This window comes from Dipodomys merriami, unplaced genomic scaffold (genome assembly GCF_024711535.1).
Source record: "Dipodomys merriami isolate MVZ:Mamm:240054 unplaced genomic scaffold, mDipMer1.0.p SCAF_8, whole genome shotgun sequence".
Lineage (NCBI taxonomy): Eukaryota > Metazoa > Chordata > Mammalia > Rodentia > Heteromyidae > Dipodomys > Dipodomys merriami.
Window position 1 is genome coordinate 47,161,791 of NW_027206401.1, and position 18,345 is coordinate 47,180,135.

Here is an 18,345-nt window from a genome sequence, read left to right on the forward strand (position 1 = left end):
TTTCTACAGTAGTCTTTCAGTTATTTACAAATATTCTTGAAACTATGGAGAAAGGTTCCAAGGTATTGATGACTTGGTGAATAATTGTTAACAAATCGTTTAAATAGGGATACAGGTGGACCCATTGCAACAATGAGAATTACAAGTCGTTATGTTGAAAACGAACTTTACAACTTTGTTGGGGGAGGGAGGGGGGGAGGATTGGGTGGGGTGGCGGAAGGGTGGGAAAGGATGGGAAGGGGAAACAAAGGAGGAGGCTACAATACTTGATAAGAAATGTACTCATTATCTTGCCCATATAATTGTAACCCATCTGTACAGTATTTTCACAATAAAAAAAGAAAGCAGGAACCCCCCCCCCCTAAAAAAGAGAAAAGCTAAAAGGGCTAGATCTATGAAATCAGAAGTAAGAAAAAAAAGAACACAAAGATTTTTCTTCAGTTTCTATCCAGATGAACCAAATATATAAACATGTGAACAGTCAACATGTAACTACAGGTTGTTGATTTTAAGCTAATTAACTTGATGCTTTGTCATCATCTTTTGCAAGACCAGTTTGCCAATGGCTTACTAATCAGTAAGTCCCACTGATATCAAACAAATTCTACAAAGAATATGTGTTTTCACTCTAAGGGTTATCTCCAGGTCTCTAAACACAGTCCACAGAATAAAACAATAACATTACTTCCAAGCTCTAATCTGTACCAACCAGTTCAAATACATTTAGCTTTTAAGTATTACATTTCCCTGCACCAAGAATGTATATTTGTTCACCAGTGGTTAGGCACTAAACTCCATAATCCAAGTCGGCTATCTAGGCTTTACTGAAAACTAGACAGCATTTCCACATTTCCCTCACAGTCACTTTTTATAAAATTTCTCAATTTTTTTCAGTAATCCTTAAAAATATCCAGGCTTAGTTGGGTGTGGGTGACTCATGCCTATAATCCTAGCAAATCAGGAGGCTGAATTCTGAGGATTGGGGTTTTAAGCCAGCCTGGGCAGAAGAAGTGTGTGATATTCTTACCTCCAATTACTCACAAAAAGCTGGAAATGGAGCTATAGATCAAGTGGTAGAGTGCTTGAGCAAAAGAGGTCAGTGACAGTGCCCAGGCCCAGAGTTGGAGCCCCATTCCCAGCACCAAAAATAAGCAAGCAAGCAAGGAAGGAAGGAAGGAAGGAAGGAAGAAGGGAGGGAGGAAGGGAGGGAGGGAGGGAGGGAGAGAGGGAAAGAAAGAAAGAAAGAAAGAAAGAAAGAAAGAAAGAAAGAAAGAAAGAAAGAAAGAAAGAAAGACAGGAAGAAAGAAAGAAAGACAGGAAGGAAGGGAAGGAGAGAGAGAAAGAAAGAAAGAGAGAGAAAGAGAGAAAGAAAGAAAGACAGAAAGAAAGAAAGAAAGACAGACAGAAAGAAAGAAAGAAAGAAAGAAAGAAAGAAAGAAAGAAAGAAAGAAAGAAAGACAGACAGACAGACAGACAGGAAGGAAGGGAAGGAGAGAGAGAAAGAAAGAAAGAGAGAGAAAGAAAGAAAGAAAGAAAGAAAGAAAGAAAGAAAGAAAGAAAGAAAGAAAGAAAGAAAGAAAGAGAAAGAAAGAAAGAAAGAAAAGGAAAATATCCATGCTTCATCTCAAAGAAATGGAAGGAAATAGAAATGTTGAAAGTTCCATGTATTCCAGGTACCATTCTTAAAATTATACACAAAATGTTAGAAATTAAATTAGGAGAGAAAGGAGAAGGAGCAAGAAACAGGTAAGACTAAGGATATGGCTAGAAGTAGGAGAAACGGAAATGGAAAGCATTTGATATATGTTTCAGAAATATGCAGATAATTACGGGCAAGAGGGGCGGGAATGATGCTCAAAAGAAGAGTTGAAGACAATGGGTAAGTATTAAGCTCAAGTGAGTAGGGGCATTAGGAGCCATCCCTGAGATCCATGGGCTGGGTAGAGGTGTAAAGAAAGGGCTATGATTGTGTGGGCATGTTACTTTCGAGACACTTAGCAGATGTGGAGTAGGAAATTAGATATATGACTTCGGAGTTTCTGTGTGAGGTCAAGGTTACTGGGGCTGATATACTAATCATAATACCCTATAAAACTACCTAGGGACAGAATATGAATAAAAGAGAATAGGTACTAAGTTCCTATCTTTAGACACGTCACATCTTAGAGGTTTTGCAAAGAGGAGAGGGGCAAATGAAACTGTAAATGTGTGAAGAGAGAATAGAAACACTCAGCATGAATGACGTACCAGAAACTGAGAAGAGAAACTAGCAAATGCAGCTGAGAGATAGTGTTGGAATGAAGCAAGATGATTTCTAACTTAGGCTACATAAAGGTCAGTAGGTTGTAGGTGACCTCAGCCAGATCTAGTCATGAGTTCATGGACTTGTGAGAATGAAGGCTGGTATGTAAAGGAAATGGAAATTATGTCTATAGTCAAATCTTCTGAGAACTTTTAGAGGAAAAGAAGTCTCGAAATGGTAGGTAGTGAGAGAGAAATGTGAGATCCCAGGGTTTGCTGTGTTGTTACTGAAGTATTTAACTTTTTACTTTGGAAAGTTCCACACAACACACACAAGCTAGAGAATTGTGTTGTTCATTCTCATGGATTTAACACCCAACTTTAACAATTTGCAGTTTTCTGTTTGTTTCCCATTCCTCTTTTCATTTAGGTATAATTTTATATACACTAAAATTTATATTTTGGAGGTATGAGAGCTATGAATTTTTATAACTCTATTTAACCATGTAGCTACCACCAAGAAGCAAAATACAGAAAAGGTCTACCACTCTTCTGGAGTCATCTTCTTTTTCTTACACTTCTTGCAAACATTTGTTTATTTCCTGTCAATACAGTTTTAGATAAAAGATATTTGACTTGCCGGGCAACGGTGGCTCACGCCTGTAATCTTAGCTACTCAGGAGGCTGAGATCTGAGGATTTCGGTTCAAAGCCAGCCCAGGCAGGAAAGTCCCTGAAACTCTCATCTCCAATAAACCACTGGAAAATCGCAAATGGCACTGTGGCTCAAGCGGTAGAGCACTGGCCTTGAGCTGAGGAGCACAGGAACAGGGCCCAAGCCCAGAGTTCAAGCCCCATGACCGACAAAAAAAAAAGATACTCAACTTGATGGGCACCAGTGGCTCACAATTATATTCTTAACAACTCAGGAGGCTGAGATCTGAGGATCGCTGCTTGAAGCCAGCCCAGGCAAGAAAGTCTGTAAGACTCTTATCTCCAATTAACAGCCAAAAAGCTGGAAGTGGAGTATGGCTCAAGTGGTAAAGCATTAGCCTTGAGCAAGTAAAGCTCAAAGACAGTGCTCATGCCCTGAATTCAAGCCCCAGGACTGGCACACACACACATACACACACACACACACACACACACACACACACACACACACACACACACATACCTTGTTTCAGAATTGGGGGGGGGTAGTAAGGAGGAAAAGAAGGAAGAGGAGGAGGAGTAGAGAGGGTAGTGGAGGACGAAACTATAGAAAACCCAAACTACTAAAACATAACAAAAACCAGATGGGTTTTTCCCTGGGAGCAAGGGAAGGATGAATGACAGAGGAACACCAGGAAACTCTGAGGATGACACAAATGATCATTATGTTGCCTCCAGTGATAGTTTTGTGGATATAATGTTATATGTGTTAAAAAAAAAAACCTATCAGATTTTAGCCAAGTGCCAGTAGTTCACACCTGTAGTCCTAGCTACTCAGAATATTGAAATCTGAGGATAGTAGTTCAAAGCCAACTTGGGCAGGAAGGTATATATATATATATATATATATATATATATATATATATATATATATATATGTGTGTGTGTGTGTGTGTGTATATATATATATATATATATATACATATATATATATTGTAAAGATACTGAACAGAGAGGTTACAATTACATGAGGAGGGTAATGAGTACAATTCATATCAAGCATTGTTACCTCCTCCTTTGTTGTTTTCCCTACCATCCCTTCCCTCCCCACCTCCGCAACTCCCCCTATCCCCCAAATTGTAAAGTTTTCAATATAGAATCTTGTACATCTCATTGATACAATGGATCATCCTGTATCCTTATTTCAGCATTAATTATTTCCCTTCCCTTCCCCAAATTAGAAAAATGTATAAACAAGATGCATGGCATCGGAATAAAATACAGTGAAAACAGGGTTATACCATGGGGGAAGAACATAAAAAAGAAACAAATAAATCACATACTACATTACAAATACATTAAAAACAATAGCAAGAAAGATAAAACCTCTTGTGTCCCTACCTTGGGGTTCATTTCACTTAACATCATCCTATATGGTCATATGTACATAGCTTTTGACCTTTTCTGCTTGTCCTAGACATATACTACTTATTGCAAATAAAGGAAACCATGGGACCTATGTTTCTTTGGGGCTGGCTTACTTCACTTAATATACTTTTTTCCAACTCTTTCCATTTCCTAACAAATGGGGCAATGTCATTTTTTCTGATGGAGGCATAGGATTCCATTATACATACATACATGCATATATATATATATTTTTTTTTTTCTTGATCACATTTTCTTGATCCATTCATCTCCTGAGGGGCATTGGGGTTGGTTCCATATCTTAGCTATGGTAAACAATGCTGCATTAAACATAGTTGTGCTGGTAGCTTTGGTATGACCTTGTTTGTGATCGTTTGGGTAAATGCCCAAAAGTAGGATTGGTGGGTCAGAGGGGAGCTCTCTGTGGAGTCTTTTTTTTTTGGGGGGGGGGTCCGGTCATGGGGCCTGAACTCTGGGCCTGGGCGCTGTCCCTCAGCTCTTCAGCTGAAGGCTAGCGCTCTACCACGTGAGCCACAGAGCCACTTCCGGCTTTTTTTGTTTTTGCTTATGTGGTGCTGAGGAATCAAACCCAGGGCCTCAGGCATGCAAGGCAAGCACTCTACCACTGAGCCACCTTCCCAGCCCTCTGTGGAGTCTTTTGAGGAACTTCCATACTGCTTTCCAAAGTGGTTGAACAAGGTTACACTACCACCAGTGGGGTTCCTTTTTGGCCACATTCCCTCCAGCATCTCTTGTTATTAGATTTCTTGATTATAGTCATTCTAACTGGGGTGAGGTGGTATCTCAATGTTGTTTTGATTTGCATTTCTTTTATGCCAGAGAAGTTGAGCATTTCTTCATGTGTCTATTGGCCATTCATATTTCCTCTTCAGAGAAGTTTTTCTTTAAGCCTTTAGCCCACTTATTAATTGAACAGTTGTTTCTTTGAGGATTTGTTGTTGGGGATTCAATTTTTTGAGTTCTAAGTATATTTTAGATATAAGACCCTTGTCTATTGTATGGCTAGTGAAGTTCTTCTCCCAATCCATGGACTTTCTATTGATGTTGCTAACTATGTCTTTTACCATGCAGAAGCTCTGCAATTTCATCCATGACACTCTAATTTCCAATTAACCACCAAGAAAACAGAAGTGGATGTGTGGCTCAAATGATAGAATACTATCCTTGTGCATAAAACCTCAGGGACAATACCCACACCCTGAGTTAAAGCCCCAGAATTCACCTCCCCCACACACCTATCTAATTTACAATTTTAAGACTATGCAGCTCATTATATGCCAACTGTGTTTCAATAAAGCTATAAAGAATGCTTACATTTTAAACCTTGGTTCTTCTATTATATTCCTTCTTTGTGAATGGCAGTATCTTGTGCCCAGCACAAAGTCCAAACTTTAGCATCATATGTAACTCCTCTCTTTCTTCATTTTTCACCCTGTTAGCACCTATATTCTGCTCAATTGAGTTATTTATTGCAGATTTTAAAAGATCCGTTCAGCCTAAAGAATTGAGCTTCTGGAATTTCCTAGAATCAATAATGCCTCACAGTAGAAAACACTTGAAATATCATATATTTACAATATTTTTGGCAGGGATTGGGACTTATCTAGCTACTCAGAGGCTGAGATTTGAGAACCGTGGTTCAAAGCCACTCAGGGAGACAATTTAAAGAGACTTAATTTTAACTAACCAACCAGAAGTATAAGTATGGCTTAATACTAGCTTTGGACAAAAAAGCCTGGAAGAATAAGAGGCCCTGAGTTCAAACCCCAGTAATGACACAAAAAAAGATAAGCATAGAAAGAAAGAAACCAATGAAATAAAATATTTTTGAAAGCAATGAAAATACTCTGACATCCATAAAACAGGTATTATTATATTACTCATGCAAGCCTGTGACTTTTAACTTCTCACTAATTTTACTTATCTCTGAGGCATTTTCAAGTACTGTCTCTAATGTATCTCTTATGTGATGGTAGGGAAATACAAGCTGTTTGAGAATTAATTGTAAGGGGAGTGGGTTCTATGAAGTGTCACCTATTTTTAGCTGTACAACCCTCAAACGACATATCTTGTATTTAAAAATGAAGATCAACTACAATTCTCTTGGACGCCTGTCTCAGCTCCAGCCTTGCATGCGACCATTCTGGCCACAGTCCTATTCACAGCATGTCTCTGCATGACAGGTTTGTGTTTTTTCTTCTCCCTCACTGTCTTTTAAGCATCAGCTACTTCCGCTGTTTCTCTGGACCCCTCCAGGCACATTGTGGTCCAGCCTTACCTCCTAGACCCTGTAATTATGTTGTGTGCAGGAAGCAGGTTGGAAAAGATGGCAGTTGTCAACATGCCTGCCAACAGATGGGTGAAAATGTGCTTTCTCTTACCTCATTCAGTCAGAACATCACTGACAGAAAAGGGAAAAAAAATCTGTATATATCCATGTGACCTCTGTCATGCTGTCAGAGCAGCCAGAACCATTGTGTTCTGTTTGGTAGGTGTCAGCTCCACCACTTTTAGTGCCTGGAGGCAGATGTCAGTTGAGTACTCAAATGCAACCAGAAACCATCCCCTGAAATCAAAGCCAAACACACCTGCTTTCTTCTCTATTTATCTTTCTCTATTTATCAAGATTATCTGGAAATTTTCAACTGCTTCTATTTATAAAACTCACCTTCCATATTTTATCATTCTGAACTTTCCCCTAATCACCAGGCAATAGAGCCCAGGATATTGCTGTTGCTTGAACAGTCACTTCTAGTAAGACGATGTTGTCACATTAATGATCCTGTGACCTTTAGGAATAAGGAATATATAAACACCAGCTGCTACCATTAGAAACTATCTCTTTCCACCATAAATTAAAATATAATGTTCACATATGCAATGCCGAGGAATGGAAAACCCTTTCTAAGCTTAGAGAGAAGCTGCCCTGAATTTGTAGTTATAATGTTTAACAGACAACTGTCTGTTCAATTTATCTATAAAATTCTCCCAGACTAAAGTGGACTCACCAGCTTGCTTTCTGAACCTAACTGGACACAATTTCAAGTAAATATGGTAGATAAAACTGATATGTTCAAGTTACCTTCTAAAAACAGCTAGAGATGCTGGAAAATTGTATGAATAGTATGAGATTCTTGAATTATTTTCTTGATTCTTGGGAAAGAGGTAGGCACTAAAAGCTAAAATAGCAAGATTGAAATGTTAGGGATGGACCCCCCCAAAAACAGAGCTATGCATGGGCCTTGAGTCTAATATTTTAAGATTTTTGTAGGAACCGAAGAATAAATGCCTCAGACTGTTGAGAGGCAGAATCTGGTACCAAAGCACTCTTTGTGACTATCTCTGAAGTAGGAATTTGGCCAGCTCCATCTGCAAACCTAAGGAAGAGCTCTTAGGTACTTGGTGAAGAGAATCACGTGAGTCATAACAAACCCAACCCTAAGCCTCTACTTGTCCTATCTGATTTTGTAACACCAGTATGACATGGGAAAAATTGAGCAATAACTGGTCCAGAACAGATAAGAACCTGAGAGTCTCTGCAGAGGGAGACTTTGGCCAAAAAGAATTTGACAGCAATCATTTTACAGTAAAATATTACACAGAGGGGAGAAAATAAGCTTCTAGGAAGAAGAGACAGAGCATGAAAACACAGGAACCCAGGATAAAGGAACAATATCGAAAAGTCCATGAAGTAAAATAACTGAAATATTTTAGTAGATTCTAAAGGCGACAGAGATATTAGTTAAGACTTTGCCCTGTGACTGACTTGGATGGGATGGATATAAGGAAAGAAATGTCCTAGCTGGCACAGTATCCCTGGCATTGGAGTGGTACAAAAGAAGTAAAATGATAAGGACTGTGGAGTTGAGGGACTGTTGTTACTGTTGATTCAAAGATGAGAAAAAAAGAGAGGCTCAGATTTATTTGTCAATATCCTAAAACAAAGTATAAGACTTGCAAGGTTCCTTAACAGCCTTTGAAGAGAGTCTCATCTCCTGCAACCACAGGACAAATGCAACCAACAGACAGACATAAGATTTAATCATAAGAGAATTGCAGAGTTGACTGGATTCTCAGCTGAGTTCAGTATTCCACACCACAATCAGGTCCCTGGTAGAGAATGGGTGAAGTCCTGAGAGTTAGGATGAGATGTCTGGCAGCCTTAGTGAGATACTTGGACCTCCAGATTCCCCTGAATCCCATAGAACTATAGATAGATAGATAGATAGATAGATAGATAGATAGATAGATAGATAGATAGATAGATAGATAGATAGATAGATAGATAGATAGATAGATAGATAGATAGATAGATAGATAGATAGATAGACAGACAGATGCCTCCCTCACCCCTATCTACACAAGCATCAAATGAAACAGGGACTTTCCAAAGCCATGTCTGACCTCCAGAATTGGTTCCTACTGTCTATTTTGGGTACGGGATCCAAATGAGGTCAAATGTGCGCATCACTACATTGCAAAGGAGGGCTGGTTAAGAGAGGAGATGGATGAGAAGTTAAAGTTGCTAAAGGCTATGACTAAAAGTGTAACAGGAACAGGATTGGGCATCAGTGGTGGTGGTACAAGGACATGATTCTCAGGGTGCTGGAGGGAGGGGGAGATGGGTAAATCTAAAGTTGTTTCTAAGAGCAGTTACTAATGTCATAATCTCTGAAATATCATAAGTAAACACCCTACCCAGGTCCCTAGGTGACAGTTCTAATATTCTGCTTGGATCCCTCTTAACATCTTGGACAGATGTAATTGTTTGCCTTAAATAAAATAGAGATGTAAGCACTACAATGGAGAACAGAACCAAAGGCTCAGAGAAGTAGGCATATTAGTATGGGTCTAACCCTACTAACTGACCACTGTAGGGTTATTCTTGCCTGGAGGACAGTTCATTTATCAGGCAATGAGAGAACAACATCACTAAGAAGCTCAAGATGGCTCTCTTCCTAGGCCAGAATAGATGGTTAAAAAAATGTCATTTCAGCTGGGCATTGCTTGGTTCATGCCTGTAATCCTTGCTACATGAGATTGGGAGGATTGTGGCTTTAAGCCGGCGTAGATGTATATGCAAAGGCTTTTCTTAATTCATAGCTGGGTGTGATGATACGTGCCTGCTATTCTAGCTACCTGAGGAAAGCCGAGGCTGGGAGGACTGAGGTGCTAGGCAAACACAGTAGAAAAGCCCAGGAGATGCCATCTCGTGGAAGAAGCTGAGTGTAGTAGCAGGTGCCTGTAACCACATCTGCAGTGGGAAGTGTACAATATCAAGACTGTGGTCCAGATGCATTCTCAGGCAAAAAAAAAAAAAAAAGACCCTATCTCAAAATAACCAGTGCAAAGTGGGCTGGAGTTTTTGTGGCTCAGTACTAGAATACCTGCCTAGCTAGTGCAAGGCTCTTAGTTCAAACTCCAAGAACTGAGATAGATAGATAGATAGATAGATAGATAGATAGATAGATAGATAGATAGATAGATAGATAGATAGATAGATAGATAGATAGATAGATAGATAGATAGACAGATAGATAGATAGAGTAAAACAGCCATTTCACACCTCAGCAACCTGATGGCAGTGGAAGTAACAGGAACCCAGCACAGCTAAGATCAAATGGCAATATCTAACCATCAAAAGAAGATGGGTGTGATTCACATTGAGGCAGCAAAGATGGACACTCCAGGCAAGTTTGATTGAAGAGTATAACATTGCCACAGAAATCCTAGATGGACAGTCAAGAAAGGCAGAGTCAAAAGAGATGAAGGCTGGAGGCAGCTTAGGTAAGTTGGATAAGTGCAGAGACATGAGTCACGGCTCAGGTCCCAAACTAGCATGAGTCCTGTAGCTTAGAACTCCAACTACAGGCTAGGCCGGACTTCCATGAAGAAGGTTCTGCTCCAATATGGCAATGCTACACTGTTAGCCATTTCCCCAGCCTTGCCCCATCATGGTCACTTTTATATACAAATTCTTTTTATTTTTCAAGTGCTGGGGAGTGCATCTAGGTGATCATTTTTTACTGCTTAGCCTCAGATGAATGTATTTTAGAAAAAGAGAATACTCCAAGCACCATCATTGCCTCCTCTAGAGGCAAATAGCTATAGATAATAAACGGAAATCTGACCCAGTGTCATTTTACAGTGAGTTCATCTACTTTTTCCTTGGTTCCCCAAAGGCATATTTAGAACAAACATACTTATTGATGGTCACATTTGGATTGAGGCCTGTCGAATATGCACCACTGAGGTAGGGACAATTAAGTACATGTCCTTGACATTGTCCCCTGGCCAGGACCACAGTATTGGAGGGCAGGGACAGCTGTCAACCCCCAAAGACTCAGAGGATCTGGGGCTGCTGGTGCTTGTTACCCATTCTTGTTTAATTTAGCAACCCGAGCCCTCCAAAAATGGAATGAATGAAGACACACAGCAGTCAGCTCCCATAACTTAAGCAAGTAGGATCCTGTTGTTCCTTATGTGCGAGCTATGATACGGTTGCTAGAGCAGATGAACACAATCCCTGTTGTTGCCTGGCATGAAGGAGGCTCAGAAGCAGTGTGCAGTCACATGGGGCGGATGACAGCATGCATTTAAAGTCTTGTACTGAGCTATGTCAATGTTCCTGCTCTCTGTCATAACAGAGTCTGAAGGTTCCTTGTTAAGGGAGGTGGAAGGTGCCAGCTTGAGAGCAAGAAAGTGCTCTGCAGGGGTCCCAGACTTCAGCAAAAGCAGCCTTGCTGTTTGGGTCATGTGACCTAAGACATCCTTCAGTACTTGGAGACAATGTGTGGAGCCTCTGACAAGCGCTAACAGGAGTCATTCACCATTTCAAAAGCAGTTCCTGAGACGTTATTCATCCAGATGCAAAATGGTATCTTACTGTGCAGCTGGAAGGTAGGTTAGATCCAATTCAACAAGGCCTAAAACAGGAGGGACTCAGAATAGCTATTGCAAAATAAGAAGGCTATGAAGTCGGATCAAGTTCCGGAGGGTCCAGAGGGCACACCTATGAGCACAAACAGCAACCCCACACCCCTGGGATCTAAACAAGATCAAAATTACCAGTGCAAAGTGGGCTGGAGTTGTGGCTCAGAAGTAGAGCACCAAACCTAGCCAATGAGGCACCTAATCCAAACTCCTCTTCCCTCCCTCTGCTCACACTTATGGCTGTTTGAGAAGGGGTGTACCTATGACTAGATTATGGAACGGGAACATCATGAGCTTGGCTTACAGTGAATTGGCTTTGTAATAGCTTCTGTGTGAAGCCTTACTCGCAGTGCATCAGAAAGACAGTGGTGAGGGAAAGCCCTTTGATTAACAGATTTAGAAGATGTTTATCATCATCCACTTAGTGGAAAGAGAAGTGTCTGAAGATAAAGATATGTGATGTATGTGAAGTCAGAGTACTGGGCTGGGGCTGGTGGCTGAGCTGCTTAGTTAGGGCCTAGACTAAGTTAAGGATGAAACATTGGCATTCAGGGAGCCTAAAAAAGATCTGTGTGGGTGGAGCCATGTGCACAGGGCCAAAGTGTTGGATTATCCACTAATTTCCAAGAAAGCACACCAAATCAAGACGTAATCAGTAAATTGAAGGAGGTACTCCAAATGGGTATGACAGAAACTGAAAATCCTGCTGGACTCAGAGACCTTTGCCACCTTGCCATTCTTCCTTCCCCGGGGAAGAGCTAAGTAAGACCCTGACTGGCACTTGTTCCTCTACAGGCACCACAGGCAAAGCCCAGGCACTTCACCCTAGGAGATCTTAACAAAAATGCAAGCAGGGAAAGATAAGAGGTAGAATGCCCACAGCTCACTTTTCAGCAAAATGTTCTATGTTTGCTTCTTTCTTGTGTTTCTATTATCAGAGATGGAGACAAGACCTGATTAAAAAAAAATAAAGTTTCAACTGGATTCCATCTCTGCCAACCATTGTAACTTATTAAAAGGGAGCAGGACGCCTTCCTTAGACTAGGAAACAGTTGTAGGTTTACATCCTCAGAATGACAACCTTTTCCTGAGTCCAAAAGTTTGACTCTTAACTAGCAGATATTGGAAATACAAGAGGGAACTGTAGCAGCAGAAGCTGGGAATGGTTATTGTTATTTTAGTTGGAAAACAAAAGAACTTTGTTTGAAAAATCTTGAGAGTTGACTTTCTGTCCTTGCTTTAATTTCTATCTCACTGCTATATAAAAGAACTAGCTAGTTGAGTGGTATCTGCCACAGAGGACTTTTACCCTACTCTTTCCACATCTTCCCAGGATACCCTTATAACCAAACCCAGAGCGCTAAAACGTCTTTAGCAAACAAATAAGATAAAATAAACTCAAAGAGAAAATAGGCAGAAATTCACAGAAAAGGATAAACCAGGTGGCTAAAAAGCACATAGAGATGTGCACCTTTGTGTTTGTGTGTGTGTGTGTGTGTGTGTGTGTGTGTGTGCTCACACGTGCACACACCAGGACTGATGCTTGAATTCGGGCCTTGTACTCCTATGTAGCTTTTTTTCCTTGTGGGTGGCCCTCTACCACTTGAGACACACTTCCAGCTTTTTTGGTGGGTAATTAGAAATACAAGTCTCACAGATTTTTCTACCTGGATTGGCTTTGAACTACAATCCTCAGATCTCAGCTTCTTGGGTAACTAGGATTAAAGGTATGAGCCCGTGTCTCCCAGCAAGATGTTCACTTTTAATAGCAGAGAAATGCAAGGTTAAGCAGTGCAGAGCATTCATCAGCTATTACCACTTATGGCTCAGAGTACAGGGATGAGAACTTTCTTCTCATTTCTGGTTGAGTATTACTACTTTCAAAAACAATTTAGTGATAGCCAGGAAGCTGGAGTTTTACACAGTGAGCAGACACTAGAAATACTGCCGAATAGTACCCAGGAAGAAATGCACAATATTTTTAGTCACAATACCATAGAAAAAATTGCAAAGTCACCTAAAAATCCATCCATTAGGGAAGCAAAATGATCACAATGCAATCCTAGATAGGAAACTATCTGGTGATTTAAAATATGAATGAATGAGTTCTATAAACATCAAAATAGGGAAAGTCTAGGAAACACAATGTTGAGTAAAAACAGCCAAATACTATTTATGTAAACATTTAAAATACTCCAAACAACACTATATGCATGCTGTTTGTGGATCCATACATATGCCATGAAATATGAAAGCATGAGAAAGAAACTGCTTCAAGAGAATAGTTTATCTCTGGGGCACAAAAAGATTTCAATTTTCTCTATAAGTTTCTTATATCTTAAAAAAAGATATAAAGCAAGTATGCTAAAATGCTAACATTTACTGGACCGTAGGGGCTCATGCCTGTTATCCTAACTACCAGGAAGCTGAGATCTGAGGATCATGGTTCAAAACCAGCCTGAGTAGGAAAGGCTGTGACAGTCGTATCTCCAATTAAACAGTAAAAAAGACTGGAGATATGGCTCCAATGACAGAGTGCTAGCCATGAGCAAAAAGGTAAGTAAAAGTGCAAAACCTCGAGTTTAAGCTCTGTTACTAGTGCCACCCCCCCCCCCACATTAAATCTAGGTAGTGAATACTTTTCATTTGTGTTGTCATTCAAAAACTTGAATCAGTTAATCAGTCAATTACATTAAAAATAAGAGGAAATAGCATAGAGAGGACTAAGCCTGGACTAGGGCTACTGTGTGGCCCCCAGCCAGAGCAAATGGGTAGTGCCCAGGAAAGCCAATGATGGGTGGGAGCGGGGAGGCATGTCAAGGAGTTCTATGCAGGACGAGGGAACTGTGGCTACATAAATAAGCAGGCCATAGGCAGCAGGTGCACTCATGGCAAGCAAGGCACTTCGGCTGGATTGAATGGGGCCAAAGTAGAGGTAGAAGGAGTTGGGCCCCCAGGTCTTGGGATTTAGGTTGCAAGTAGAGGAGACCATAGAAGCTGAGTGTCAAAAACTCAGTCTAACATGGGGACACTTCCCTTCCCATTCCCCAACTCCTGTATTGTTCTCTTGCCCCTCAACTTCCAGGATCCCCCCCTTAGGATCCCCCTCTCTCCCTCTCTCCATCCATCTGTGTCTATCTGTGTCTCTCACCTATCTCTGTCTCTGTATCTGTCTCTGTCACCTGTCTCTCTGTCTCTCTGTCTCTCTGTCTCCCTGTCTCTGTCTCCCTGTCTTTGTCTCTCTGTCTGTCTCTCTGTCTCTGTCTCTGTCTCTGTCTCTGTCTCTGTCTCTGTCTCTCTCTCTCTCTCTCTCTCTCTCTCTCTCTCTCACACACACACACACACACACACACACACACACACACACACACAAGCCCCCACACTTCCGGATCTACTAACCTAAATCAGCAGGCTCAAGGGTTTCTCAGAGACTCCCCTTAGCATTAAGGATGCTAATTGCTACTCTAGCAGTTACTTTGGAAGATCAAAGAACCGCCCACAGAGCAGAGCTGCTTTTCATCTTCCACAGACCAAACACTAATACCACCCATCCCCCATATGGCTCCCCCTCTCAAGCTGGCACATTGGACCAATTCCCTTTCCTCTTCCCCACATGCTCTCCCCCGCCCCCTAAAATAGCTCTGCGCCAAAAATAAGCGCTCAGAAAAATGCTCCCAGAATGAATGGAAAAGGTAACTTCACTATCATTATAGTTCCCTTCTAATTACTGTGGTTTGTTTAAAGATGCACTTGTTTGTTTCTGGTTGTGATTCAGAAACCCATCACTGAGAACCCTCCCCAGTCCTTCTTCCAGGAGCTGGGACAGGAATCCTACTGGCTTCTCCTCCCTCAGGCCCTAAAGCCTCAAAGGCACCCACAGTGAGTACCCTCCCCCCCATTGCTACACAAAGTGGATGGGCTTTCACTGAGGACAGATCTGTGCTTCTGGAATACAGGACATGGAAAAGTGCCTCTCTTCTACCCCCACTATCCTGAAGCAAGCCTTCTGGGGTTGGCACAATCCCAGAATGGGCCTTTTGTCAGAGGGACAGTTATTAAAAATGGTCTGTCTGGCTCTAGCTGGATAAGCCAGGCTGTCCTCCACACATTCCTCCCGAGTTCTAATAGGGGGATAATTAGAAGACAGGAGTACTGGTCCCCAGAGAGATGTGTAGCAGCGCAGTGGCTTCCTCAGAGGCCTGGGCACAGTGATGGTAAATGTGATGGTCTTGATGGTGAGATTCAGTTGGTGCCATGCTCTGCAGCAGGCTGCTGGAATCTTTAGTAGGAAGTTGTCCCATAGACCCAGGCCCCTTTGTCATGCAGGGGACAGCTTGCCCCTCCCCTGCTCAGGGACCTCTTCCCATTGCTGCACACTCAGGCCCTGCTCTGCCATTCCTGGCCAATAACATTCCAAGGCCCCTAACCCTTGTGCCCTGCCCTGGGCTCCTGCTTCCACTATGCCCTGTTCTCAGCCAGGTTCTGCTGACCACAGGGGAGCTGTGTCCTAGAGTCTCTCTTCTTCAGGTTGAGCTCCCTCGCTCTGTGCCTGTGGAGCCTGAGGACAAGATCAGGGCTAAACAAATAGGTGCTGGCTTTTGGCAATCAAGATGGAGATCTCCCAAGCTATAATTACTCCTGGGCAGTGCATATGATGGTAAAAGTTCGACACCACAGGGCAGAAGTTCAGGGTGCTAAGGCTCCTGAAAACAATAATGAAGGACATTTGAATACATAGTCAGGAATTGTCTCTCATCCTGTCTACTTACCTTCCAGCTTCCTGGGATATTAAAGGAAGCAAGGGAAGTGAGTCAATTGAAAGCCTAGAGACACTCAAGCTGCTGACCCAGGGAGAGGACATTCTTCTTGTGCAGTCAGCAAGAACACAGAGCAACCAATGCCCCCCAGCCATGAAAACTGGCATCAGCCGTGCAGGTCCAGGCCTCTCAGACAAGAGGAAGAAAGACAAAGGTTGAGAGAGGACAGAGAAGAAAGTCTATGGTTGAGTTCACATGTGAAAGTTTAAGAAGACAGGGAGGTAGGTGCTTTTCCAGAGGCCATGATTTCTAATTTACATATGCAAGTGGTAAACTGAGGAAGGTAGGTAAGAGGTGGGTAACTCATAAATTGGTGGGAAAAAAGTTCTTGCTCTCTAAGCAACATCCACATTTGACCCCTAACCTTCGGACCCAATGGGAATTGTTCAGCTCTCCATGAACACACCCCAAAGTACTTGATACCATGATTCTACTCAGGCTGCAGTAAGCCAAGTGCATACCTGCCTCCATTTCTCAGGATTTGATTTTTTAAAATATTCCTTACCCTTTGAGATCAAAATATATGTTCTTCTTACAGGAAGCCTTCCAGGATACCTTGCTTGTCTCCATCTTAGTGAATTTTGTCTCAGGCAATTTCTGCTTCTGTTATCATTCCTACCACAACCCAGTTTGTGGAGGGCCATTTGTGTGGGGCTGAGGACTAGCAACTTCCAGGAGGCTGAATCCAATGGGTATCTTTCATCCCTAGCTTTCCCAAATTCCTAGCATACTCTTGAGAGAGAAGATTTTCCTTCCTGAATTCCTATCTCCCTATATTTGTCTGTCTATTGGTATAGACATTTGGATTTTGCTTCCCTGGCCGTCTCCTCAGATAACAGCATCCTTTCCTTTCCTTTCCTTTCCTTTCCTTTCCTTTCCTTTCCTTTCCTTTCCTTTCCTTTCCTTTCCTTTCCTTTTTTTTATTTTTATTTTTTTTTGGTTAGTCGTGGTTTCTTGAAATCTGGGCCTGGGCACTATCCCTCAGCTCTTCAGCTCAAGGCTAGCACTCTACCACTTGAGCCACAGCACCACTTCCTCTTTTCCTTTCCTTTCCTTTCCTTTCCTTTCCTTTCCTTTCCTTTCCTTTCCTTTCCTCTCCTCTCCTCTCCTCTCCTCTCCTCTCCTCTCCTCTCCTCTCCTCTCTTCCCTTCTCCTCTCCTGTCATTTCCTGTCCTTTCTTCCTTTCCTCTTTCCTTCCCTTCCTCTCTGTTCCCTCTCCTATTTTTCTTTCCTTCTTCTCTCAATTTCTTACTTTCTATTTGAATTTAGGCCCTCACACTAACTAGCCAAACAATTTATCCTAATATTCTTTTGAGGAACCATTCTCCCCACGACTTCCAGTCCATGTAGAATAGAGGAATGAGATCAGCCTACAGCTCAGAGATCAACATCCAACCTATACCAACCCAGTGATAAGGATACCTGATGTTTATCAGACCAACAGAGGAGAAACATTTTCCTTGCCTTGGATGGAAGTGACCTTGAAGCTGGTGACCTGATCAGTTCAGCACATGGGAAGGCTTACTTGGAATGAAGCATGCAGAACTGTGAGATGGGAAGCAATGTAGAGGACCTCTTCAAGCACTTGGGTCCAGTAGATTCTGATTAGTCAGTTGTAGGTTATGAGACATTGTAAGTTCTTTGTAGAAGATGGGTTTCATAATATGTATTTGAAAGAGTCCTAATGTAGCCTTTGACGCAAAATACTCTTCCAGACTACTCTTATCTGGTTGTCCCTTCTCAACATCTTTTCTAACAGTCCTTCTCTATCCAGACTGTAGATGACTGAGTCCAACAGATTTGTCCTGAGGTCCCTTCTCTTCTTGCTTTCTATGCATCCCAAGGCAATCTCAACAATCTATGGCTTCAATTACCATCTTCCATTCATAGCTCATTTGCATAGTCTCTCTTAGACCTCCAAAGCTGTGTATGCAGTCAGCTCTCTCAGTGTCTCCATGTCTCATGGGCACCTTCAGTTGGCTACATAATCTTGAATAATAACACTCCTTAGCAGCTCTCCCTTCTTTTCTATCACAACAAACGGCCCAAGATAAATGCTTAGTTTCATCTAATTTAGTCTCCACCCTTAAACTGGCTTAAAAAATTATAGGCATGTCTCTTCTGCCCAAATACTTCCACAACCTTTCCATTGCTCTTGAGATAAAGACCAGAATCTGGAGCACAGGTCCCAAGGTCCTGACCAGTATGGTTCTCTCTCACATCAATGCTCAGTGCTCTCCAATCGGCTGGCC